Source organism: Oncorhynchus nerka, linkage group LG2 (genome assembly GCF_034236695.1).
Source record: "Oncorhynchus nerka isolate Pitt River linkage group LG2, Oner_Uvic_2.0, whole genome shotgun sequence".
NCBI classification, from domain to species: Eukaryota; Metazoa; Chordata; class Actinopteri; order Salmoniformes; family Salmonidae; genus Oncorhynchus; species Oncorhynchus nerka.
The window spans coordinates 10,614,241-10,640,768 of NC_088397.1; the positions used below are offsets into that span (position 1 = coordinate 10,614,241).

The 26,528-nt window shown below is 47.0% G+C and overlaps 1 pseudogene; it reads right to left on the bottom strand.

Annotated features, from left to right (window-relative positions):
- LOC115117669 (semaphorin-5B-like) overlaps positions 1-26,528 on the bottom strand; it is an 81,080-nt pseudogene that overhangs the window by 24,812 nt on the left and 29,740 nt on the right.

Consider the following 26,528-nt stretch of genomic DNA (forward strand, 5'->3'; position numbering starts at 1 on the left):
GCCTCTCTACCGTAGGACCATGTCTGACAGGCACAGGTGAGGACAGCCTCTCTACCGTAGGACCCTGTCTGACAGGCACAGGTGAGGACAGCCTTTCTACCGTAGGACCCTGTCTGTCAGGCACAGGTGAGGACAGCTTCTCTACCGTAGGACCCTGTCTGACAGGCACAGGTGAGGACAGCCTCTTTATGTAGGACTCTGTGAGGGGTCCTTCTCTTCCTGGTTGTTTATGTGGCTCCATGAGGCCCAGATGGAGCAGAGACAACAGGTCCTGTTGACCCAGAGCACCCAGTAGGCTGATGTACAGAGCAAGAGGCCAGTGTGTCTGTCTGCCTTGAATTATGGAGCGGAAGAGATAGTGTGTCAACATTGTGGAAGCGTTTCACGGTAAAGTCTAGTATGACTTTTCTTATGACCTATGTAGTGCTTATGAAGACTTTGTGAAGACAACGGGTCAGTCCCAAATACCACCCTATTCCCTATATATTACACTACTACCAATGGGCCCTCGTCAAAAGTAGTGCACTATATAGGGAATAGGGTGGCATTTGGGACTAAGCCATCTACAATCTGATGAATGGAATATAACTGCACTAACAGCAGCCTACCTAGGACGTATTGGTATTCTGTATAGGGAGCGCGACCAACAAAACACTCCCCTGCAATAAACAGTTGACAGATCAGTTCCTGATAATCAGCAGTAATATCAGTTTAGCAGGCAGCAGGGGAGAGACTATCTAACAACCACTGTGTTGATCACCCTGCTGACGGGCTGGCGGCTACAGACTACACTAAATAATGGTTGTCTAAGAGGGATGGGAAGGGGGCAGGGGTATGGTCATAGTGTGTGTGTGTGTGTGTGTGTGTGTGTGTGTGTGTGTGTGTGTGTGTGTGTGTGTATGAGAGAGAGATTTGATGGGGTTGGGAGTATAAACGTTTCGCTGTGAGACCAGAGTCAGAACAGGGATGGGTTAGTTTGGGCTTCCAGTCCAGTGAAGGCTCTTTTCTCCAGGTTCAGAGAGCCTCTCTCTACAGCAACAATACATTGCTAAGCAGGGGGGGGTTTAATAAGCCCCCCCAGACCCCCTAACTGTCCCTCAAACCCTCGCCTCATCTCCCACTGAGTGACCCCACTCTAGAAACAGTTTATCACACGACAGCCCCCAGTCTACCAGGCAAGGTGTCACTCTGGGGGTACACAAGAGAGGGATGGAGAGAAGGAAGGTGAGAGGAGAGGAAAGGAGGGAGAAAGAGATGATGTGACAGGAGAAGGGGATAGTATAAAGAAAGCCACTCCCAAGCTGCACCAGTAATCAATATCACCATATATCGCCAGTAATCAATATGTACATCTATCAATCACCAGTAATCAACATCTCCATCTATCGATCACCAGTAATCAACATCTCCATCTATCAATCACCAGTAATCAATATCACCATATATCGCCAGTAATCAATATGTACATCTATCGATCACCAGCAATCAACATCTCCATCTATCAATCACCAGTAATCAACATCTCCATCTATCAATCACCAGTAATCAACATCTCCATCTATCAATCACCAGTAATCAATATGTACATCTATCGATCACCAGCAATCAACATCTCCATCTATCAATTACCAGCAATCAACATCTCCATCTATCAATCACCAGTAATCAACATCTCCATCTATCAATCACCAGCAATCAACATCTCCATCTATCAATCACCAGTAATCAACATCTCCATCTATCAATCACCAGTAATCAACATCTCCATCTATCAATCACCAGCAATCAACATCTCCATCTATCAATGACCAGTAATCAATATCACAGTAATCAATCAATATATCAATCACCAGTAATCAATATCATCTATCAATCACCAGTAATCAACATCTCCATCTATCAATCACCAGCAATCAACATCCATCCATCTATCTAAATCACCAGTAATCAACATCTCCATCTATCAATCACCAGCAATCAACATCTCCATCTATCAATCACCAGTAATCAACATCTCCATCTATCAATCACCAGTCAATCATCATCTCCATCTATCAATCACCAGTAATCAACATCTCCATCTATCAATCACCAGTAATCAACATCAATCACATCAACATCTCCATCTATCAATCACCAGCAATCAACATCTCCATCTATAAATCACCAGTAATCAACATCTCCATCTATCAATCACCAGCAATCAACATCTCCATCTATCAATCACCAGTAATCAACATCTCCATCTATCAATCACCAGTAATCAACATCTCCATCTATCAATCACCAGTAATCAACATCTCCATCTATCAATCACCAGCAATCAACATCTCCATCTATCAATCACCAGCAATCAACATCTCCATCTATCAATCACCAGTAATCAATATCACCATATATCACCAGTAATCAAAATGTACATCTATCGATCACCAGTAATCAACATCTCCATCTATCAATCACCAGCAATCAACATCTCCATCTATCAATCACCAGCAATCAACATCTCCATCTATCAATCACCAGCAATCAACATCTCCATCTATCAATGACCAGTAATCAATATCACCATATATCACCAGTAATCAATATCACCATATATCAATCACCAGTAATCAATATCACCAGTAATCAATATCACCATATATCACCAGTAATCAACATCTCCATCTATCAATCACCAGCAATCAACATCTCCATCTATAAATCACCAGTAATCAATATCTCAGTATTTCCCTACATAAAGCCATCCAGAGTCTGTCTGCCTTACATTATGGAGCAGAAGAGATAGTGTGTCAACATTGTGGAAGCGTTTCACGGTGAACTTTAGTATGACGGTAAAGTCTAGTAAGCCATCTACAATCTGATGAATGGAATATAACTGCACTAACACCAGCCTACCTAGGACTTATTGGTATTCTGTATAGGGAGCGCGACCAACAAAACACTCCCCTGCAATAAACAGTTGACAGATCAGTTCCTGATAATCAGCAGTAATATCAGTTTAGCAGGCAGCAGGGGAGAGACTATCTAACAACCACTGTGTTGATCACCCTGCTGACGGGCTGGCGGCTACAGACTACACTAAATAATGGTTGTCTAAGAGGGATGGGAAGGGGGCAGGGGTATGGTCATAGTGTGTGTGTGTGTGTGTGTGTGTGTGTGTGTGCTGTTGTGTTAGTGTATATATCCTGGGAGGAAAACCCCAATAAAGCCCCTACATTATTGTAGAAAACTTCCCACCCAACCCCAGCCTCCACTCCACTCCACTCCACCCCCCCAACCCCAGCCTCCACTCCTCTTCTCCCCAACCCCGGGCTCCTTTTCCCACCAATCCCAGCCTCCACCTCTTTCCCCCAACCCCAGCCTCTACTCCTCTTCCCCCAACCCCAGCCTCTACCCCTCTTTCCCCCAACCCCAGCCTCCACTCCTCTTCCCCCAACCCCGGGCTCCTTTTCCCACCAATCCCAGCCTCTACCTCTTTCCCCCAACCCCAGCCTCTACTCCTCTTCCCCCAACCCCAGCCTCTACCCCTCTTTCCCCCAACCCCAGCCTCTACCCCTTTTCCCACCAATCCCAGCCTCTACCTCTTTCCCCCAACCCCTGCCTCCATCCCGCTTCACCCCAGTTAACCACTTCACAATTCTACTCTCACCCAGTTAACCACTTCCTAATTCTACTCTCCTCACAGTTAACCCTTCCTCATTCTACTCTCATTAACCACTTCTCATTCTCACAGTTAACCATTTCTCATTCTACTCTCCTCAGTTAACCACTTCCTCATTCTACTCTCCTCACAGTTAACCATTTCCTCATTCTACTCTCCTCACAGTTAACCACTTCCTCATTCTACTCTCCTTACAGTTAACCACTTCCTCATTCTACTCTCCTCACAGTTTACCACTTCCTCATTCTACTCTCCTTACAGTTAACCACTTCCTCATTCTACTCTCCTCACAGTTAACCACTTCCTCATTCTACTCTCCTTACAGTTAACCACTTCCTCATTCTACTCTCCTCACAGTTTACCACTTCCTCATTCTACTCTCCTTACAGTTAACCACTTCCTCATTCTACTCTCCTCACAGTTAACCACTTCCTCATTCTACTCTCCTTACAGTTAACCACTTCCTCATTCTACTCTCCTCACAGTTAACCACTTCCTCATTCTACTCTCCTCACAGTTAACCACTTCCTCATTCTACTCTCCTTACAGTTAACCACTTCCTCATTCTACTCTCCTCACAGTTAACCACTTCCTCATTCTACTCTCCTTACAGTTAACCACTTCCTCATTCTACTCTCCTTACAGTTAACCACTTCCTCATTCTATTCTCACCCATTTAACCACTTCCTCATTCTACTCTCACCCAGTTAACCATTTCCCCATTCTACTCTCCTCACACTAGCTAAACCCACTTGGCCAATAACTACCATAGATTATAGGATTATAGCTACTACACTAAGCAAGCTGCTAGTAAGAGAGGGCTCTCATCCATTATGCATATAATACAGTATTTCCCTGTGTGGCTGCAAGTCAAGCTGCTAATATCACCGTTTGCCAAGTGTATTACTGTGATTATTTATCACAGGGGAGGGAAGGAAACATTTTCTCTCAGGGAACAACCCACAGCTCGATGGTCTGTAACATTTTCTCTCAGAACAATTAAACTAAACAACTCCACAGCTCGTAAACTATGGTCTGTAGAGCCTAAATGTCTCCATACGCAGTCAACCCTGGTCTGTAGAGCCCTGTCTCCATACGTCTGTAGAGGTCTGTAGAGCTAAATGTCTCCATACGCAGTCAGTAACCCTGGTCTGTAGAGCCTCCAATGTCTCCATAAATGTCTCCATACGCAGTCAGTAACCCTGGTCTGTAGAGCCTAAATGTCTCCATACGCAGCTCAGTAACTAAAGAGCCTAAATGTCTCCATACGCAGTCAGTAACCCTGGTCTGTAGAGCCTAAATGTCTCCATACGCAGTCAGTAACCCTGGTCTGTAGAGCCTAAATGTCTCCATACGCAGCTCGTAACTATGGTCTGTAGAGCCTAAATGTCTCCATACGCAGTCAGTAACCCTGGTCTGTAGAGCCTAAATGTCTCCATACGGTCTGTAGAGCCTAAATATCTCCACACGCAGTCAGTAACCCTGGTCTGTAGAGCCTAAATGTCTCCATACGCAGCTCGTAACTATGGTCTGTAGAGCCTAAATATCTCCACACGCAGTCAGTAACCCTGGTCTGTAGAGCCTAAATGTCTCTCCAGCTAACGGTCTGTAGAGCTCTCCACACGCAGTCAGTAACCCTGGTCTGTAGAGCCTAAATGGTCTGTAGAGCCTAAATATCTCCAACGCAGTCAGTAACCCTGGTCTGTAGAGCCTAAATGTCTCCATACGCAGCTCGTAACTATGGTCTGTAGAGCCTAAATATCTCCACACGCAGTCAGTAACCCTGGTCTGTAGAGCCTAAATGTCTCCATACGCTCGTAGGTCTGTAGAGCCTAAATATCTCCACACGCAGTGGTCCCTGGTGTAGAGCCTAAATGTCTCCAAGTCAACCCTGGTCTGTAGAGCTAAATGTCTCCACACGCAGTCAGTAACCCTGGTCTGTAGAGCCAAAATGTCTCCATACGCAGTCAGTAACCCTGGTCTGTAGAGCCTAAATGTCTCCATACGCAGTCAGTAACCCTGGTCTGTAGAGCCTAAATGTCTCCACACGCAGTCAGTAACCCTGGTCTGTAGAGCCTAAATGTCTCCATACACACAGCTCGTAACTATGGTCTGTAGAGCCTAAATGTCTCCACACGCAGTCGGTAACCCTGGTCTGTAGAGCCAAAATGTCTCCACACGCAGTCAGTAACCCTGGTCTGTAGAGCCTAAATGTCTCCATACGCAGCTCAGTAACCCTGGTCTGTAGAGCTGAAATGTCTCCACAAATGGTAACCCTGGTCTGTAGAGCCAAAATGTCTCCATACGCAGTCGGTAACCCTGGTCTGTAGAGCCAAAATGTCTCCACACGCAGTCGGTAACCCTGGTCTGTAGAGCCTAAATGTCTCCATACGCAGCTCGTAACTATGGTCTGTAGAGCTGAAATGTCTCCACACGCAGTCGGTAACCCTGGTCTGTAGAGCTGAAATGTCTCCATACGCAGCTCGTAACTCTGGTCTGTAGAGCCTAAATGTCTCCACACGCAGTCAGTAACCCTGGTCTGTAGAGCCTAAATGTCTCCATACGCAGCTCGTAACTATGGTCTGTAGAGCCTAAATATCTCCACACGCAGTCAGTAACCCTGGTCTGTAGAGCCTAAATGTCTCCATACGCAGCTCGTAACTATGGTCTGTAGAGCCTAAATATCTCCACACGCAGTCAGTAACCCTGGTCTGTAGAGCCTAAATGTCTCCATACGCAGCTCGTAACTATGGTCTGTAGAGCCTAAATATCTCCACACGCAGTCATTAACCCTGGTCTGTAGAGCCTAAATGTCTCCATACGCAGCTCGTAACTATGGTCTGTAGAGCCTAAATATCTCCACACGCAGTCAGTAACCCTGGTCTGTAGAGCCTAAATGTCTCCATACGCAGCTCGTAACTATGGTCTGTAGAGCCTAAATGTCTCCACACGCAGTCGGTAACCCTGGTCTGTAGAGCTTAAATGTCTCCACACGCAGTCAGTAACCCTGGTCTGTAGAGCCAAAATGTCTCCATACGCAGTCAGTAACCCTGGTCTGTAGAGCCTAAATGTCTCCACACGCAGTCAGTAACCCTGGTCTGTAGAGCCTAAATGTCTCCACACGCAGTCAGTAACCCTGGTCTGTAGAGCCTAAATGTCTCCATACACAGCTCGTAACTATGGTCTGTAGAGCCAAAATGTCTCCACACGCAGTCGGTAACCCTGGTCTGTAGAGCCAAAATGTCTCCACACGCAGTCGGTAACCCTGGTCTGTAGAGCCTAAATGTCTCCATACGCAGCTCGTAACTATGGTCTGTAGAGCTGAAATGTCTCCACACGCAGTCGGTAACCCTGGTCTGTAGAGCCAAAATGTCTCCATACGCAGTCGGTAACCCTGGTCTGTAGAGCCAAAATGTCTCCACACGCAGTCGGTAACCCTGGTCTGTAGAGCCTAAATGTCTCCATACGCAGCTCGTAACTATGGTCTGTAGAGCTGAAATGTCTCCACACGCAGTCGGTAACCCTGGTCTGTAGAGCTGAAATGTCTCCATACGCAGCTCGTAACTATGGTCTGTAGAGCTGAAATGTCTCTACACGCAGTCGGTAACCCTGGTCTGTAGAGCGAAAATGTCTCCACATGCGGTCGGTAACCCTGGTCTGTAGAGCCAAAATGTCTCCACACGCAGTCCGTAACCCTGGTCTGTAGAGCCAAAATGTCGCCACATGCGGTCCGTAACCCTGGTCTGTAGAGCCAAAATGTCGCCACATGCGGTCCGTAACCCTGGTCTGTAGAGCCAAAATGTCGCCACATGCGGTCCGTAACCTTGGTCTGTAGAGCCAAAATGTCTCCACACGCAGTCGGTAACCCTGGTCTGTAGAGCCAAAATGTCTCCACATGCGGTCGGTAACCCTGGTCTGTAGAGCCAAAATGTCTCCACACGCAGTCGGTAACCCTGGTCTGTAGAGCCAAAATGTCTCCACATGCGGTCGGTAACCCTGGTCTGTAGAGCCAACATGTCTCCACATGCAGATGCCATTCAGAACACAGAGTATAATGAGAGAAAACGTAATCTGGGGGCACACTGGGTTTATGGGGTTGTGAGTGGCTAGGATAGGTAGTTCCTGACATGGGGTTGGAAGGGAGTGGCTAGGCTAGGTAGTTCCTGACATGGGGTTGGAAGGGAGTGGCTAGGCTAGGTGGTTCCTGACATGGGGTTGGAAGGGAGTGGCTAGGCTAGGTGGTTCCTGACATGGGGTTGGAAGGGAGTGGCTAGGCTAGGTGGTTCCTGACATAGGGTTGGAAGGGAGTGGCTAGGCTAGGTGATTCCTGACATGGGTTTGGAAGGGAGTGGCTAGGCTAGGTGGTTCCTGACATGGGGTTGGAAGGGAGTGGCTAGGCTAGGTGGTTCCTGACATGGGGTTGGAAGGGAGTGGCTAGGCTAGGTGGTTCCTGACATGCGGTTGGAAGGGAGTGGCTAGGCTAGGTGGTTCCTGACATAGGGTTGGAAGGGAGTGGCTAAGAGGATGATTAGGTCGCCATGAGGGCCAGATTGGATATTTTAGCCAGGACACCGGGGTTAACAACCCAACTCTTATGATAAGTGCCATGGGATCTTTAATGACTACAGAGAATCAGGACACCCGTTTAACATCCCATCTGAAAAACGGCACCCTACACATGGCAATGTCCCCAATCACTGCCCTGGCGCACTGGGATCTTAGCTTCAGAGACATGGGATACAGGGTGGTATGCCGATGGTTATTACACAGTTAATACACAGGATGATATGTAAAATATGTGGTAAAAGCTAGGGGTAGGACACATGCAATCACCATGACAACTACTTAATCTATTGTAGTAATGGGATGCCTTTCACATTAACATCCATCTATGTCCAGTCAGTTAGGGAGGTGGTCAGTTCACTATCTTTCCCACAACGACAACCCTCTCTCTCCCTCTCTCTTTTTCCCTGACTGTATTTATTTCCTGTTCTCCTCCTCCCTCCTCCCCTCTGACAGGTGAGAGTGATGGATCGCACAGAAAACCTCTGCTGGCACTGCAACACCATCCCAGACTGCCATTGTACTGGCTCCAGTCTGCAGCCGGAACCAGAGGAAATGAGTTTTAGCACCGGGAGAGGCAGAGGGCAGTGTTCACAAGGAGCTAGCAGGGATCCATCCAATGGGAGAGGTCAAATGTAATTACAGGAAGCCTCAGCTGGATTGGTTACTTACAGATGTAGCCAAATGTTGACACATTGCACTTTACAAAAGGAGTGCAACTGAGTAGAATGAGCTGTTTTTTCTTTTCAAAACTTGTTCAATTGCTATTTTTACCCTGCAGGCACCTGCAACTTACCACAGGTGAGATAAATGACACAGTAAATGAGAATCATTGCCTCCAACCAAGTTAATTACAATTTTGAATAATTTAGTCTAGGCCAATCATTTTTTTTCAATTTCAGTTAGAATCCCCCCCCCCCCCCCGTATTTGAGAAGAAAAGGTGAGTCATGCAAGGGTGCCAATATATCATGCATTGGTGCCAATATATCTGACTGCATCTGTACAGTATAAACAGGGGGTAATGACATGGCAGATTAAGTATGGTGTTATTCATGAGTGAATGACTGGCAAATGCTGTTCGGCTGATACTGAATGAACAAAAGCACCTGCTAAATGGCATATATTATAAATGAATGTACATATTAAATAATGATATGCTAATATGTATTAAACCCCATATATCAGTAGTCATAACACTGTGTATGTATGGTGAGGTGTCATGGCATTGGCTGTTAGAGGTGGACAGGATGTGCAACCTATGGAAGCTACAGGAGTGTAAGAAACCTTATATATCAGTAGTCATTATAGTCATAACACCACCATTCTTCATACTGTACAGTAAGGTGTGATATCCTTATAGTGATAACACCACCATTCTTCATACTGTACAGTAAGGTGTGATATCCTTATAGTGATAACACCACCATTTTTCATACTGTACAGTAAGGTGTGATATCATTATAGTGGTAACACCACCATTCTTCATACTGTACAGTAAGGTGTGATATCATTATAGTCATAACACCACCATTCTTCATACTGTACAGTAAGGTGTGATATCCTTATAGTGATAACACCACCATTCTTCCTACTGTACAGTAAGGTGTGATATCCTTATAGTGATAACACCACCATTCTTCATACTGTACAGTAAGGTGTGATATCATTATAGTCATAACACCACCATTCTTCATACTGTACAGTAAGGTGTGATATCATTATAGTCATAACACCACCATTCTTCATACTGTACAGTAAGGTGTGATATCCTTATAGTCATAACACCACCATTCTTCATACTGTACAGTAAGGTGTGATATCCTTATAGTCATAACACCACCATTCTTCATACTGTACAGTAAGGTGTGATATCCTTATAGTCATAACACCACCATTCTTCATACTGTACAGTAAGGTGTGATATCCTTATAGTCATAACACCACCATTCTTCATACTGTACAGTAAGGTGTGATATCCTTATAGTCATAACACCACCATTCTTCATACTGTACAGTAAGGTGTGATATCCTTATAGTCATAACACCACCATTCTTCATACTGTACAGTAAGGTGTGATATCCTTATAGTCATAACACCACCATTCTTCATACTGTACAGTAAGGTGTGATATCCTTATAGTCATAACACCACCATTCTTCATACTGTACAGTATATCCTTATAGTCATAACACCACCATTCTTCATACTGTACAGTAAGGTGTGATATCCTTATAGTCATAACACCACCATTCTTCATACTGTACAGTAAGGTGTGATATCCTTATAGTCATAACACCACCATTCTTCATACTGTACAGTAAGGTGTGATATCCTTATAGTCATAACACCACCATTCTTCATACTGTACAGTAAGGTGTGATATCATTATAGTCATAACACCACCATTCTTCATACTGTACAGTAAGGTGTGATATCATTATAGTGATAACACCACCATTCTTCATACTGTACAGTAAGGTGTGATATCCGTATAGTGATAACACCACCATTCTTCATACTGTACAGTAAGGTGTGATATCCTTATAGTGATAACACCACCATTCTTCATACTGTACAGTAAGGTGTGATATCATTATAGTCATAACACCACCATTCTTCATACTGTACAGTAAGGTGTGATATCATTATAGTGATAACACCACCATTCTTCATACTGTACAGTAAGGTGTGATTTCATTATAGTGATAACACCACCATTTTTCATACTGTACAGTAAGGTGTGATATCATTATAGTCATAACACCACCATTCTTCATACTGTACAGTAAGGTGTGATATCATTATAGTCATAACACCACCATTCTTCATACTGTACAGTAAGGTGTGATATCATTATAGTCATAACACCACCATTCTTCATACTGTACAGTAAGGTGTGATATCCTTATAGTGATAACACCACCATTTTTCATACTGTACAGTAAGGTGTGATATCATTATAGTGGTAACACCACCATTCTTCATACTGTACAGTAAGGTGTGATATCATTATAGTCATAACACCACCATTCTTCATACTGTACAGTAAGGTGTGATATCCTTATAGTGATAACACCACCATTCTTCCTACTGTACAGTAAGGTGTGATATCCTTATAGTGATAACACCACCATTCTTCAACCGGTACAGTAAGGTGTGATATCCTTATAGTGATAACACCACCATTCTTCCTACTGTACAGTAAGGTGTGATATCATTATAGTCATAACACCACCATTCTTCATACTGTACAGTAAGGTGTGATATCATTATAGTCATAACACCACCATTCTTCATACTGTACAGTAAGGTGTGATATCCTTATAGTCATAACACCACCATTCTTCATACTGTACAGTAAGTGTGATATCCTTATAGTCATAACACCACCATTCTTCATACTGTACAGTAAGGTGTGATATCATTATAGTCATACCACCACCATTCTTCATACTGTACAGTAAGGTGTGATATCATTATAGTGATAACACCACCATTCTTCATACTGTACAGTAAGGTGTGATATCATTATAGTCAACACCACCATTCTTCATACTGTACAGTAAGGTGTGATATCATTATAGTCATAACACCACCATTCTTCATACTGTACAGTAAGATGTGATATCCTTATAGTCATAACACCACCATTCTTCATACTGTACAGTAAGTGTGATATCCTTATAGTCATAACACCACCATTCTTCATACTGTACAGTAAGGTGTGATATCATTATAGTCATACCACCACCATTCTTCATACTGTACAGTAAGGTGTGATATCATTATAGTGATAACACCACCATTCTTCATACTGTACAGTAAGGTGTGATATCATTATAGTCAACACCACCATTCTTCATACTGTACAGTACAACCACTTTAATAATGGGAATTGATGTAAAATATATCACTAGCCACTTTAAACTATGCTACTTAATATAATGTTTACATACCCTACATTATTCATCTCATATGTCTACGTATATACTGTACTCTATATCATCTACTGCATCTTTATGTAATACATGTATCACTAGCCACTTTAACTATGCCACTTTGTTTACATACTCATCTCATATGTATATACTGTACTCGATACCATCTACTGCATCTTGCCTATGCCGTTCTGTACCATCACTCGTTCACATATCTTTATGTACATATTCTTTATCCCTTTACACTTGTGTGTATAAAGTAGTAGTTTTGGAATTGTTAGTTAGATTACTCGTTGGTTATTACTGCATTGTCGGAACTAGAAGCACAAGCATTTCGCTACACTCGCATTAACATCTGCTAACCATGTGTATGTGACAAATAAAATTGGACTACTTCCTGTCTGGATCAGTCAGACCCTGCTAGGCTGGAGGACAGAACATTTGGGTTCTTTCCAATTAACTGTCACTAAGATGATTAGCTTCAGGTAGAATACTGATACAATATTATTGTTATCTTCTGGACTTGGCCCTCACCAGTAGATACATCCACTTTCCAGAACAAGAAGTGTACAGGAAGTAGTTTATAAACAAAGACACTTCGTAAACATTGCAAAGGCAGGTTTGATTGAACTGCAGCTGTATAAGTGGTGGGGTATTGAAGAGGGTTTGTGGGAGTGGTCTTTTTACCGTTCAGTTTTGTAGCTGGAGCATCTTTCCAGTGGGATCTTCAGCACCCTGTCGCTAAGCCCCACAAACAACGACCTATCGCTGTGGAGGATTTGAAGGCTCTTGATTGGCTCGCTTTCGCCCTCGGGGAGGAGCCTCATCTCTTCCAGGTAACACCCCCGCATGCTCTTATTGGTCGTGGAGAGGGCCTTCAGGATGGTGCCGTATTCTTATTGGACAAACAGACAAAATGAGACCTCTAGCTTCCGTCTCTCTCTCCCTCTCTCTCCCTCCCTCCCTCCCTCCCTCCCTCCCTCCCTCCCTCCCTCCCTCCCTCCCTCCCTCCCCCCTCCCTCCCTCTCTCTCCCTCTCTCTCCCTCTCCCTCCCTCCCTCCTTCCTGTTCACTCACCAGTGCCGATGTACATGACGTGGTAGAGGGTGTCTCGGCCCTGCACGATGTCCACCACCAGCTTGGAGAAGCGGATGTTGTCCTGGTACAGGAGGGGGTCGGTGGAGACGGGCTGCACCACGTCAGACATGAGGAAGAGACGTTGGGCGTCCTGCAGGCTGCGCTCCGTCTGGTTCTCCCCTGGACCTCGCTCCTCCAGGGTATCACACTGAGGGGGCAGACAGGGGGAAGGACAACTTTTTGATTTGTTTTTTAACATAAAAGTCCCTTTCCTAAATGATACTGATTTATTTTGAAATAAACCAGAGATCACAAGGTGGAGCCTAGGAGCTTGATGAAAGGCTCGTTTGAGTCATTGACTAGTGGAATCAGGTGTGATGAAAGGCTCATTTGAGTCATTGACCAGTGGAATCAGGTGTGATGAAAGGCTCATTTGAGTCATTGACCAGTGGAATCAGGTGTGATGAAAGGCTCATTTGAGTCATCGACTAGTGGAATCAGGTGTGATGAAAGGCTCATTTGAGTCATTGACCAGTGGAATCAGGTGTGATGAAAGGCTGAGTCATTGACCAGTGGAATCAAAAGGCTCATTTGAGTCATTGACCAGTGGAATCAGGTGTGATGAAAGGCTCATTTGAGTCATTGACCAGTGGAATCAGGTGTGATGAAAGGCTCATTTGAGTCATTGACCAGTGGAATCAGGTGTGATGAAAGGCTCATTTGAGTCATTGACCAGGTGTGATGAAAGGCTCATTTGAGTCATCGACTAGTGGAATCAGGTGTGATGAAAGGCTCATTTGAGTCATCGACTAGTGGAATCAGGTGTGATGAAAGGCTCATTTGAGTCATTGACTAGTGGAATCAGGTGTGATGAAAGGCTCATTTGAGTCATTGACCAGTGGAATCAGGTGTGATGAAAGGCTCATTTGAGTCATTGACCAGTGGAATCAGGTGTGATGAAAGGCTCATTTGAGTCATTGACCAGTGGAATCAGGTGTGATGAAAGGCTCATTTGAGTCATTGACCAGTGGAATCAGGTGTGATGAAAGGCTCATTTGAGTCATTGACCAGTGGATGAAAGGCTCATTTGAGTCATGAAATCAGGCTCATTTGAGTCATCGACTAGTGGAATCAGGTGTGATGAAAGGCTGACTCATTTGAGTCATTGACCAGTGGAATCAGGTGTGATGAAAGGCTCATTTGAGTCATTGACCAGTGGAATCAGGTGTGATGAAAAAGGCTCATTTGTCAGACCAGTGGAATGACCAGTGGAATCAGGTGTGATGAAAGGCTCATTTGAGTCATTGACCAGTGGAATCAGGTGTGATGAAAGGCTCATTTGAGTCATTGACCAGTGGAATCAGGTGTGATGAAAGGCTCATTTGAGTCATTGACCAGTGGAATCAGGTGTGATGAAAGGCTCATTTGAGTCATTGACCAGTGGAATCAGGTGTGATGAAAGGCTCATTTGAGTCATTGACCAGTGGAATCAGGTGTGATGAAAGGCTCATTTGAGTCATTGACTGGAATCAGAGTGACCAGTGAATCAGGTGTGATGAAAGGCTCATTTGAGTCATTGACTAGTGGAATCAGGTGTGATGAAAGGCACATTTGAGTCATTGACCAGTGGAATCAGGTGTGATGAAAGGCTCATTTGAGTCATTGACCAGTGGAATCAGGTGTGCTAGTTCAGACATACGTGAAACATCTTGGTCCCTGAGTAGAGGGCTGGGAAACAGTGAAAGGAGGAATCTAGTAGAAGACCAGACACTCTGCATCGTCCCCTACCTGGAAGTTGGGGATGGGGTTGGGGGTGGAGAGCCAGCTTGTACGAGGGTTCTCCTGGTAACGGAACGGTCCGTTGAACGCCTGGGTGATGGCGCTGAGGTTGAAAGCACACACAGCCGACGCAGAGATGCTGTTCCTGTTAGGAAGAGAGGGACATAAAGACATCAGGAAACCGTGACTCAGAGGCCATGGCAGTGAACCAATCGATACGGTTTTTAACGGTGAGCGAGCGTTGTGCCCTTTCCTTTTCAATGAGGATCAAATGTTTTGGTTGCACCTCGACTCGCGTTAGTTGAGCGCCGTCCACTTTTTTTCAATCCAATCCATCAAATGTGTCTATAAAGTCCTTTGTACGAACATCAGCAGGAACAATACAGCAGCCTATTTGATACAGGAAACCACTGTTCATAAAGAACTGAATTGATGCGTAAGACCTACTTATGTTCTCAGTTCAAAAGAGAGCTTAATGACGTCTACAGTATACAGAGACATTTATCTATCAATTATAATAGTTATCACTATGAATATAAGGTACAATATGGCACATAATTGGATAATAATTGGATAATGACAGGATAATGACAGGATAATGACAAAATCACAAAATAACGACAGGATAACGACAGGATAACGACAGGATAATGACAGGATAATGTCTAGATAATGACAAAATGACAAAATAAGGACAGGATAATGACAGGATAATGATGTTTGATGATCTCCCAGTGCTGGCACAGACTTGTCTTTCTTTCCTATAGACCTGTGCTCCCATCTCATCTTAAACAATCCTCACAGTCATTCAAACCTCTCAGCTGCAACACGGACAAAGGTATTCACTGGTAAAAGGAGGGAAAGGGTAAGTAGAAAAGGACCACGAAAAGGAACTGCAACCGGAACACAAGGCAAAACTCATAGTAATAGAATCTACAGAACATTCAAGTCAATGATGTCATAATGGGTGGACTGGCAGCCATTGCGAGTGCACCGGTGTAACAGTCAAATTGCCAGGGTCAGAGGTTCCAAACCCTTTCTATAGATTCTATTTATATGGTAAAACCCTCCGAATCGGAGAAGATCCAGGCGCAGATCAAGACACACCACGTCTTCATCACTAAGGTCTTTCAGAGTGGTTCCTGTTATCCCTGGAGGATACCTGAGATCACTATCGTTTCAATGCCTTGCAGCCTGTCTTTTGTCTGTGCGACTGGGATAAGATGTCTTTCTCAATACCTCAGAGTTTACAAGCCTTTTAGCTCTGCCCTGGGTGAGTTCAAAATGGAAATCAGACAGAAGAGTGCTTGTGCCAGTAATATGGGCCCAAATTGATGCTTACCGCTCTCTCTCAATAGGACCATTAGTACAGGTATGAAAGGAACCACTGGGGTACTGTACTGTATCTGACTGTACTGTATCTGACTGTACCAGACTGTACTGTATCAGACTGTACTGTATCAGACTGTACTGTAGCTGACTGTACTGTAGCTGACTGTACTGTAGCTGACTGTACTGTAGCTGACTGTACTATAGCTGGCTGTAGCTGACTGTACTGTATCTGACTGGACTGTAGCATACTGTAATGTATCTGACTGTACTATAGCTGGCTATAGCTGACAATACTGTAGCTGACTGTACTGTAGCTGGCTGTAGCTGACTGTACTGTAGCTGACTGTATTGTAGCTGGCTGTACTGTGGCTGGCTGTAGCTGACTGTACTGTATCAGACTGTACTGTATCAGACTGTACTGTATCTGACTGTACCGTAGCTGACTGTACCGTAGCTGACTGTACTGTAGCTGACTGTACTGTAGCTGACTGTACTGTAGCTGACTGTACTGTATCAGACAGTCCTGTATCAGACTGTACTGTAGCTGACTGTACTGTAGCTGACTGTAGCTGACTGTACTGTGGCTGACTGTACTGCAGTGTGTAGGTTTACATCATGTTAATAACAGGGTCTAGGAGGAGAGGTAGATGGGTTAGAAGCCTACCACACTAATATAACTACTGGTACTGAGTCTATTAGAGAGGGGTTCTGAACAGACCAAGGAGAAGGAACATGGGACTACAGACTGGCAGAGAGGGGTTCTGAACAGAACAATGAGAAGGAACATGGGACTGTAGACTGGCAGAGAAGGGTTCTGAACAGAACAATGAGAAGGAACATGGGACTATAGTGTCACGGTTTTCATGTGGTGAAGGAGAGTCGGACCAAACTGCAGCGTGTCGATTGCGATTCATCTTTATTAGACAAACGTAAAACACGACAAAACACTAACACTACAAAAACAATAAACGAAACGAAAACCGAAAACAGCCTATACATGTGTCTACTAACCTCTAACAAGGACATCAAGACACACAGGACAATCACCCACACCAAACTCAAAGAATATGGCTGCCTAAATATGGTTCCCAATCAGAGACAACGATAAACACCTGCCTCTGATTGAGAACCACTTCAGACAGCCATAGACTTATCTAGAACACCCCACTAGCTACCATCCCCCATATATACACACCACATACAAAAACCCATGCCACACCCTGGCCTGACCCAATAATTAAAGATAAACACAAAATACTTCGACCAGGGCGTGACAGAACCCCCCCCCTAAGGTGCGGACTCCCGAACGCACCTCAAAACAAATAGGGAGGGTCCGGGTGGGCGTCTGTCCATGGTGGCGGTTCCGGCGCGGGACGTGGACCCCACTCAATTCATGTCTTAGTCCCCTCTCCTCGCGTCCCTGGATAGTCCACCCTCGCCGCCGACCATGGCCTAGTAGTCCTCACCCAGAAACCCACTGGATTGAGGAGCAGATCGGGACTGAGGGGCAGCTCGGGACTGAGGCAGCTCAGGAGTGAGAGAAAGCTCGGGAGTGAGAGGAAGCTCGGGAGTGAGAGGAAGCTCGGGAGTGAGAGGAAGCTCGGGAGTGAGAGGAAGCTCGGGAGTGAGAGGATCTACTCAGATCCTGGCTGACTGGCAGATCTGGCTGACTGGCAGATCTTGGCTGGCTGGTGCGTTCCTGGCTGACAAGCGGATCTGGCAGATCCTGGCATCCTGGCAGATCCTGGCTGACTGGCAGATCCTGGCTGACTGGCAGATCCTGGCTGACTAGCGGATCTGGCAGATCCTGGCTGACTGGCGGATCCTGGCTGACTGGCGGATCCTGGCTGACTAGCGGATCTGGCAGATCCTGGCTGATCCTGGCTGACTGGCGGATCCTGGCTGACTGCGGATCTAACTGATCCTGACAGACTGGCGACGCTGGACAGACTGGTGGCGCTGGGCAGACTGGCGATGCTGGGCAGACTGGCGGCGCTGGGCAGACTGGGAGCACTGGCGGCGCTGGTCAGACTGGCGACGCTGGGCAGACTGGGGGCACTGGCGGCGCTGGGCAGACTGGCGGCACTGGCGGCGCTGGGCAGACTGGCGGCACTGGGCAGACTGGCGGCTCCTTGCAGACTGACAGCTCCTTGCAGACTGACAGCTCCTTGCAGACTGGCAGCTCCTTGCAGACTGGCAGCTCTGGCTGCTTCATGTAGACTGACAGCTCTGGCAGCTCCATGCAGACTGGCAGCTCTGGCTGCTCCATGCAGACTGGCAGCTCTGGCTGCTCCATGCAGACTGACATCTCTGGCTGCTTCATGCAGACTGGCAGCTCTGGCTGCTCCATGTAGACTGACAGCTCTGGCTGCTCCATGCAGACTGGCTGCTTCATGCAGACTGGCAGCTCTGGCTGCTCCATGCAGACTGACATCTCTGGCTGCTCCATGCAGACTGACAGCTCTGGCTGCTTCATGCAGACTGGCAGCTCTGGCTGCACCATGCAGGCTGGCAGCTCTGGCTGCGCTGAACAGGCGGGAGACTCCGGCAGCGCAGGAGAGGAGAAAGGTTCTGGCTGCGCTAAACAGGCGGGAGGCTCCGGCAGCGCTGTAGAGGAGGAAGGCTCTGGCTGCGCTAAACAGGCGGGAGACTCCAGCAGCGCAGGAGAGGAGAAAAGCGCTGGCTGCGCTGAACAGGCGAGGCGCACTGAAGGCCTGGTGCGTGGTGCTGGAACTGGTGGTACTGGATCGAGGACACGCACAGGAAGCCTGGTGCGGGGAGCTGCTACCGGAGGACTGGGGTGTGGAGGTGGTACTTGATAGACCGAACCGTGCAGGCGCACTGGAGCTCTTGAGCACCGAGCCTGCCCAACCTTACCTGGCTCGATGCCCACTCTAGCCCGGCCGATCCGAGGAGCTGGAATATACCTCACCGGGCTATGCACCCGCACTGGGGACACCGTGCGCACCACTGCATAACACGGTGCCTGCCCGGTCTCTCTAGCCCCCCGGTAAGCACAGGGAGTTTGCGCAGGTCTCCTACCTAGCGTAGCCATTCTCCCTGTGAGCCCCCCCCAAGAATTTTTTGGGGCTGACTCTCAGGCTTCCATCCGCTCTGCCGTGCTAGCTCCTCATAATGCCGCCTCTCTGCTTTTGCTGCCTCCAGCTCGGCTTTGGGGCGACAATAATCTCCAGGCTGATCCCAGGGTCCTTTACCGTCCAGTTCCTCCTCCCATGTCCATTTCTCCAGGTGGTGCAACCTCTCCCACTGTAGCTGCTGCTGCTCCTCTGTTGCTGCTGCTGCTGCCTCTGTTGCCTCTTCTCCTGCTGCTGCTGCCCTCTGCTGCTGCCTCTTCTCCCTGCTGCTGCTGCCTCTGTTGCCTCTTCTCCTGCTGCTGCACCTTTGCCTCTTCTCCTGGCGGCTACACTCCCCTGGTTTAGCCCAGGGTCCTCTCCCGTCGAGGATTTCCTCCCATGTCCAGAAATCCTTCTTACGCATCTCCTCTTTGGGCTGCTCCTGCCTGTTGACACGTTTGTGGTGGGTGATTCTGTCACGGTTTTCATGTGGTGAAGGAGTGTCGGACCAAACTGCAGCGTGTCGATTGCGATTCATCTTTATTAGACAAACGTAAAACACGACAAAACACTAACACTACAAAAACAATAAACGAAACGAAAACCGAAAACAGCCTATACATGTGTCTACTAACCTCTAACAAGGACATCAAGACACACAGGACAATCACCCACACCAAACTCAAAGAATATGGCTGCCTAAATATAGTTCCCAATCAGAGACAACGATAAACACCTGCCTCTGATTGAGAACCACTTCAGACAGCCATAGACTTATCTAGAACACCCCACTAGCTACCATCCCCCATATATACACACCACATACAAAAACCCATGCCACACCCTGGCCTGACCCAATAATTAAAGATAAACACAAAATACTTCGACCAGGGCGTGACATATAGACTGGCAGAGAGGGGTTCTGAACAGACCAATGAGAAGGAACATGGGACTACAGACTGGCAGAGAGGGGTTCTGAACAGACCAATGAGAAGGAACATGGGACTATAGACTGGCAGAGAGGGGTTCTGAACAGACCAATGAGAAGGAACATGGGACTATAGACTGGCAGAGAGGGGTTCTGAACAGACCAATGAGAAGGAACATGGGACTATAGACTGGCAGAGAGGGGTTCTGAACAGACCAATGATAAGGCACATGGGACTATAGACTGACAGAGAGGGGTTCTGAACAGACCAATGAGAAGGAACATGGGACTATAGACTGGCAGAGAGGGGTTCTGAACAGACCAATGAGAAGGAACATGGGACTATAGACTGGCAGAGAGGGGTTCTGAACAGACCAATGATAAGGCACATGGGACTATAGACTGGCAGGGAGGAGCTTCTGGACAGGATATGATGCTTTGGGCTATGCACAGAGTAGGACCGTCAGACTGACAGACTGACAGACAGACAGCAACCCAAAACCTGACAGGGTTAACTAACACAAATGGTTCACCACAATCAATTTCCACAACCCTTTGAGTTTGAAAACTATTTAAGTGTTTCACAGTCACACAGAAATGTTCTTAAGTGGTTATCCTCCAACACCATTCTTCCTTGCGGACTAAAGCGTCTCTCCCAAACAAGGTTCTGCTCTGTCGCTAAGCCAAGGGCACCAACACAGACAGAGACGGGAGAAGAAAAGACCAGAGAAGTGATTTTCACTTCCCTCCTCCTCCTGTCCAAACAGCTTGAAATGTGTAATATGCTTCTTAGCATCTTTAAAACCTTCAGCCTCAACAGGATGCTGTTAGGGCAATGTGTAAATAAATGGACTAAAACAAAGTAGGACTGGATAGATGGAGAATAAAAGTGTGTGTAAGTGAGCTTGTGCGTCTGTTGTGTGTGTGTGTGTGTGTGGCTACTAAATTATGCTCATTCACTCATTGGGGCTGTTTTAAAGGTCCTCCTTGTTCTTTTGCAGATGTGTGTCTATGTGTGTGTGTGTGTGTGTGTGTGTGGCTTTACTATCCTTGTGGGGACCAGAAGTTCTGCAGATGTGTGTGTGTGTGTGTGTGTGTGTGTGTGTGTGTGTGTGTGTGTGTGTGTGTGTGTGTGTGTGTGTGCCTGCATCTATACATGTATATATATACAGTACCAGTCAAAAGTTTGGACACACCTACTCATTCCAGGGTTTTTCTGTATTTTTACTATTTTCTACATTGTAGAATAATTGTGAAGACATCAAAACGATGAAATAACACATATGGAATCATGTAGTAAGCAAAAAAGTGTTAAACAAATATTTTCTATTTGAGATTCTTCAAAGTAGCCTTGATGCCAGCTTTGCAATGTAGAAAATAGTCCAAATAATGATAAACCCTTGAATGAGTAGGTGTCCAAACCACTTACTGGTTCTGTACATGTAAAAGTGCCTGTGTGTGTATGACTGACAATGTGTGTGTTCATTTTATGTGTGTGTGTGTATGTGCGTCTGTGTGTAGGTGTGTGTGTGTGCGCGTGTGTCACTCACACGTTGGTGGTGAAGATGCCGTAGATGAGGTCCTGTTCGGGCAGATAGAAGGTGCTCTGCAGCTCGTTATAGTAGAAGGGGATCTCTCCTGACCGCGAGCAGTTCAACCGCGCCTTCATGAACGTAGTCCAAGTGTCCTCCAATAGGAAGCGACCGCCCACGTCGTTCTTACAGACCCGGGCGACCCGGGAGAACACGGTACGACCGCAGTCGTGTTCGACTGCGTTCTCTCTCAGGAAGAAATAGGTGAAGAGACCCACCTCGTAGACTGAGATAAAGTGAGGGTCTGGAGGAGAGAGGGAAGGAGGGAGGGCGAGAGGGAGGGAAGGAGGGAGGGGAGGAGGGAGGGGAGGGCGAGAGGGAGGGAAGGAGGGAAGGAGGGAGGGGGAGGAGGGAGGGAGGGTGAGAGGGAGGGGAGGAGGGAGGGGAGGGAGGGAGGGCGAGAGGAGGGAGGAGGGAGGGAAGGAGGGAGGGGAGGAGGGAGGGGAGGGCGAGAGGGAGGGAAGGAGGGAGGGGAGGAGGCGAGAGGGAGGGGAGAAGACAGGAATAGAGAAAGAGAGGGAGGGAAGGTGTAAGTTAGGCATGAGACATGGTATTTCAGCTCCAAACGGCTGATGCAGCAGCAGGAATGTGAGCAGTGATGTTCTTGGCATGGAATCAGTAGTTTTCTCCTCCTTACACTTTCACGTTACCATTAGGACTCATCCTCTAGGATTCCTTTCACGTTAGAACATAAGGAGTGCCTCTAGCCAGTTTACAGTTGGCTGTTCAGTAATGTATTGGCATTGACATAGAATTGCTAGAATGCAAATACCCCATCAAGTCATCTTCCCTGATGGGTGGACCGGCAGCCATATTGAGTGTACCCATAACCAGGAAGCAAAGCAGGAAGTACAGTCATGATCCAATTGTAATTCTATTCCCAAACTATTAGACAAAATAGTTCCAAAAGAGTTCTTCGGCTATCCCTATAGGATAAACCTTTTTGGTTCTAGGTAGAACCCTTCTGGGTTCCACGTACCTAGAGCCCAAAAGGGTCCTACCTGGAACTGAAAAGGTTCTACCTGGAACCAAAAGGGTTCTCTTTTTTCCAAAGAGTGTATGGTACACATGAGTGTTTACCGTTGAGCCATTTGGAGTTGTACTGGGCTGTTCGCAGTGGCGGCATGTTACCAGGCTACGGTAGATGACGGGGTCACGACCCGAGAAGTCGATGACAGTGGCGGCGTAGAGTTCGCCCTTCTCTGTTACCATGGCAGTGGAGTTGTGACGCGGGTCGTAGGGGCATCTCGCCACCCCGTTCACCGTGTCCATCACCCGACTGATGTTTCCTATCTGGAAGAGGATGGAAGAAGGGTGAGGATAGAGGGTGTTTAGATAGAGGTATGTCCAGATGTCCATACTAGGATCCTAAACAGCAGGAACAGGCCACTCCATTTGGCTGTGGGATGATTTTTGTCGGAGCGGATGTCAGGGGCCCGGAACATAATTATTATAATTTTTACACTGTAAATAGACCACAACTAAGCCGAAAAATATATTGTATTTGAAAATAACAATCCCTTCATACGTTGATTACATTGAGACACAATCATGTCTCCTCTTTTACTCGTGGGAATACTGGAGAACAGATTTCTTCCGGTTTTGCCGCAGACACCTGCTATATAGTATGCATGGCCAAAACATGACTTCATACTATACTGAACAAAAATAGAAACGCAACATGGAAAGTGTTGGTCCCATGTTTCATCTGCTGAAATAAAAGATCCCAGAAATGTTCCATACGCACAAAAAGCTTATCTCTCAAATTTTGGCCACAAATTTGTTTATATCCCTGTTAGTGCATCTTATGTGGGAGACAATAAAAGGCCACTCTAAAATGTGCAGTTTTGTTACACAACACAATGCCACAGATGTCTCAGGTTTTGAGGGGGGTGCAATTGGCATGCTGACTGCAGGAATGTCCACCAGAGCTGTTGCCAGAGAAGTGAATGTTCATTTCTCTACCATAATCCCACTCCAACGTTGTTTTTGAGAATTTGGCAGCAGGTCCAACTGACCTTACAACCGCGAACCACGCCAGCCCTCATCCGGCTTCTTCACCTGCGGGATCGTCTGAGACCAGCCACCCGGACAGCGGATGACACTGTGGGTTTGCACAACCAAATCATTTCTGCACAAACTGCCAGAAATCGTCTCAGGGAAGCTGATTTGTGTTCTTGTCGTCTTGACCTGACTGCAGTTCGGCGTCGTAACCGACTTCAGTGGGCAAAGGCTCACCTAGGATGGCCACTGGCACGCTGGAAAAGTGTGCTCTTTACGGATGAATCCCTGATTCTACTGTACCGGTAGGTGTCAGAAAGCGTGTCGTGGCGTAGTGTGGGTCAGTGGTTTGCTGTTCAACATTGTGAACAGAGTGCTCCATCCTGTCACTCTTCTCATCTCCCTCTCCTGTTACTCCTCTCTCATCTCCCTCTCCCTCTCCTGTTACTCCTCTCTCATCTCCCTCTCCTGTTACTCCTCTCTCATCTCCCTCTCCTGTCCTCTCTCATCTCCTCTCTCTCATCTCCTCTCTCCCTCTCCTGTTAATCCTCTCTCATCTCCTCTCCCTCTCCTGTTAATCCTCTCTCATCTCCCTCTCCTGTTACTCCTCTCTCATCTCCCTCTCCCTCTCCTGTTACTCCTCTCTCATCTCCCTCTCCTCTCCTCATTACTCTCTCTCTGTCTCCCTCTCCCTCTCCTGTTACTCCTCTCTCATCTCCCTCTCCTCTCCTGTTACCCTCTCTCATCTCCCTCTCCCTCTCCTGTTATCTCTCTCATCTCCCTCTCTCCTCTCTCATCTCCCTCTCCCTCTCCTGTTACTCCTCTCTCATCTCCCTCTCCTGTTACTCCTCTCTCATCTCCCTCTCCCTCCTGTTACTCCTCTCTCATCTCCCTCTCCCTCTCCTGTTACTCCTCTCTCATCTCCCTCTCCCTCTCCTGTTACTCCTCTCTCATCTCCCTCTCCCTCTCCTGTTACTCCTCTCTCATCTCCCTCTCCCTCTCCTGTTACTCCTCTCTCATCTCCCCCTCTCCTGTTACTCCTCTCTCATCTCCCTCTCCCTGTTACTCCTCTCTCATCTCCCTCTCCTGTTACTCCTCTCTCATCTCCCTCTCCCTCTCCTGTTACTCCTCTCTCATCTCCCTCTCCTGTTACTCCTCTCTCATCTCCCTCTCCCTCTCCTGTTAATCCTCTCTCATCTCCCCCTCTCCTGTTACTCCTCTCTCATCTCCCTCTCCTCTCCTGTTACTCCTCTCTCATCTCCTCTCCTGTTATCTCTCTCATCTCCCTCTCCCTCTCCCTCTCATTAATCCTCTCTCATCTCCCTCTCCTGTTACCTCTCTCATCTCCTCTCCCTCTCCTGTTACTCCTCTCTCATCTCCCTCTCCTGTTACTCCTCTCTCATCTCCCTCTCCTGTTAATCCTCTCTCATCTCCCTCTCCTGTTAATCCTCTCTCATCTCCCTCTCCTGTTAATCCTCTCTCATCCCTCTCCCTCTCCTGTTACTCCTCTCTCATCTCCCTCTCCTGTTACTCCTCTCTCATCTCCCTCTCCTGTTACTCCTCTCTCATCTCCCTCTCCTGTTAATCCTCTCTCATCTCCCTCTCCTGTTACTCCTCTCTCATCTCCCTCTCCTCTCCTGTTACTCCTCTCTCATCTCCCTCTCCTGTTACTCCTCTCTCATCTCCCTCTCCTGTTACTCTCCCTCTCCTGTTATCTCCCTCTCCTGTTACTCCTCTCTCATCTCCCTCTCCTCTCCTGTTACTCCTCTCTCATCTCCCTCTCCTGTTACTCCTCTCTCATCTCCCTCTCCTCTCCTGTTACTCCTCTCTCATCTCCCTCTCCCTCTCCTGTTAATCCTCTCTCATCTCCCTCCCTCCTGTTACTCCTCTCTCATCTCCCTCTCCTGTTACTCCTCTCTCATCTCCCTCTCCTCTCCTGTTACTCCTCTCTCATCTCCCTCTCTCCTGTTAATCCTCTCTCATCTCCCTCTCCTGTTACTCCTCTCTCATCTCCCTCTCCCTCTCCTGTTACTCCTCTCTCATCTCCCTCTCCTGTTACTCCTCTCTCATCTCCCTCTCCTGTTACTCCTCTCTCATCTCCCTCTCCCTCCTGTTAATCCTCTCTCATCTCCCTCTCCTGTTACTCCTCTCTCATCTCCCTCTCCTGTTACTCCTCTCTCATCTCCCTCTCCCTCTCCTGTTACTCCTCTCTCATCTCCCTCTCCTGTTACTCCTCTCTCATCTCCCTCTCCTGTTACTCCTCTCTCATCTCCCTCTCCCTCTCCTGTTACTCCTCTCTCATCTCCCTCTCCTGTTAATCCTCTCTCATCTCCCTCTCCCTCTCCTGTTACTCCTCTCATCTCCCTCTCCTGTTACTCTCTCTCCTCTCTCATCTCCCCCTCTCCTGTTACTCCTCTCTCATCTCCCTCTCCCTGTTACTCCTCTCTCATCTCCCTCTCCTCTCCTGTTACTCCTCTCTCATCTCCCTCTCCTGTTACTCCTCTCTCATCTCCCTCTCCCTCCCTGTTACTCCTCTCTCATCTCCCTCTCCTGTTACTCCTCTCTCATCTCCCTCT